A 2,683-nucleotide genomic window follows, 5' to 3' on the forward strand; every position below is an offset into this window, starting at 1 on the left:
ATAGTAGTTTTTTTTATACAAATCAATGATATTTTTCCTTTTGTTTTCTTCCTCTTTTTTCATATTCATATTAATTATGTTCGTTGTCAGCGGAACATGTTTATTATAAAATGATAATATAAATTTATGGGTATTTTTAATAATTTTCAAAACTTATAGCTATAAATTATACATTTTTAAAAAAAGTTAAATATTACTTCTAAAATTTATGGACAAATGCATAGTGAAATTTCATCCAAAATGACCTATCAAAATATTTGGAATTTTTTGGCCAAACACTAATTAAAATTAGACTGAGACGCTCTCTTCCCAAAACTAATTTCACATCTAGATTCGAATATGTCTTTATTATAAGAGATTTTTAATTTTACCCCTAAAACATCTTTAAAAATTATTTCGTTTCCTTCATTTTGCAAGTGATTAAGAAATCTTCACAGGGTTTAGATATTATATTAACTAATGACGTTATATATTACAATAGTGACCCAATTAGTACATTACATATCCCCTTTAGGAAACTCGAAAATCAAGCAAGGATCTTTTATGCAAATTAATTAAGAAGCATTGGGTGCTCCATTATTTATACTGATTTTATTAATTATTCTTAATGGGGTCTTTGTCCTTGTAAATGGTATAAGTTACACCCTCCATTTTATATTAAGTGAATTTTTGAGAGATTTTTTATTATTTAAAATAATTGAATTGTTCAAAGTTCAAAATAGATATTTGAAACTTTTTCCATATTTGTCTTTTCATTTATTGAAGTTTTATATTTTTAGGAGATAAATCACACTATTTGCAAAGTTATATTTATGATTTTACAAAGGATAATAGTGGAAAGTATGATTCAAATTATGTTCATAAATATTTTTTTTAATATGTGTGCATTATCTCATAAATTCACTTAATATGAAATGGAAAGAGTATTTTATAAGAGGTTTGCAACAAATCGGAACCAAGAAATACAAATAGTGGTTCCTTTTGTGGACAGAAACGGCGAGTGTATTTTGTTTGGAGGAAAATATTTTCGTAAGAAAATAAGTTTTTTAAAAAAGAAAATAGTGGTGTTGTTTTTTAAAGTGGGAAAAATAAGTTTCTCATTTCATACTAAGAGCTTGTTAGGTAGGAGGGATATATGATAACTAATTTTGAGATTAATTTTAGAAGTAGAGATAAAACTGTTGAATAATTTATTTCGAAATAAGTTATTCTGAAATTATAGTATATTTTTTATCCATATTGAAGATGTAATTACAATTCCGAAATAACTAATCCAGAGACAAATTATCGTAGGAAAACTTGTTTATTCCCAACCAAACAAATCCTAATTGTCTAATAATCAAATTATCAATAATCACCCTCCAACAGACGCACCCGGCGTTTCTCAAGAAATCAAGATCTCTTTGAGTCTTAACTATAAGCAAAATAAATAAATAAAATATTTATTCATATACTTTATATGTAAAAATATTTTTTTTATATAAAAATATCATAATTTAAAATAAAAAAAGAAAGAAAAAAGGCTCAAATATGTCATCGAACTTTGAAAAAAGACTCATTTATGTTATCCGTTAAAAATTTAGTTCATCTATATCATTGCCGTTTGAGAAAAGACTCATCTATGCCATTATTTTTTAACTCCAATTTTGCAAAACCACCCAAATAATTTTTAACACTTTCTATTGGAGTTTTGAATCAAATGTACTCTTTTTGCTCCTTCCTCTTCAAAAACACATGAAAAACACCAACTCCAAATTTTCAACTTCTTCAATTTTTTACGAAATCATCTTAAATTTCAATAGTAACATCCCTCCGAGCTAGATATCAAAAATACATATTTTTTAAGCTCGAATTCAACTTAACCCAACAAGACACACTTAAAATTTCTTCAAGGTAGAATTTTTTCCACAACTCCAATCACTTGAAATTTTAAACATAGATATAATAAACTTTATATGTAAAAATAATTTCTTTTTATATAAAAATATCATAATGTTATAAAAAAAAATATAATAAATAGACTACAAAATCAATTCTCCGGGATTTCGCTTGCTTAACATGGAGTGACAGTGTTACCCATGCATGTGAGATAATATTAAATGGTGTGTTAATTAGATGAACTGTTTGGAAATATATGACTTCCTTTTTTGTGTGTATATATATGTTGGATGGGTAGGTCTTTTTCATTAAGCACACGAGCCTTATTCCACACCTTATGAAAAGAAAATAATATTTCCTAGGACCACAAGCTACCACGTTTCTCGACATTGAAAATACATAAACATATGTGGCCACTGCATATATTTTTAGTGCCCCCGATATCATACACCAATAACTTTACGTATAAACAATTCCTATCATCAATCATTTTATTTTTTTATTCAATATATTAAAAATAATTATTTAATTTGAAAAATCAAGAAAAATATTATTATGTTCAATCTATTTTATTCTTGTTTTTAAATATTATTGACCAAAATTTATATAAATTTGCTCTGAAAAAAGCAAATAGGAAAATAGGAAAACAAAAATCAATTTCACGTACGTTTTGGGATTAACGTTGACTAAGACATAATTGTTGTCTTCACTTTTTCTCTCCTTTAATTTTAGATGCATTCTCTATTCCAATTGTGAAAAGGGGGAAACAAAACAAGGTGGAGGAAAATAGATTCGTATATCATGG

This window comes from Solanum dulcamara, chromosome 8, assembly GCF_947179165.1.
Source record: "Solanum dulcamara chromosome 8, daSolDulc1.2, whole genome shotgun sequence".
NCBI classification, from domain to species: Eukaryota; Viridiplantae; Streptophyta; class Magnoliopsida; order Solanales; family Solanaceae; genus Solanum; species Solanum dulcamara.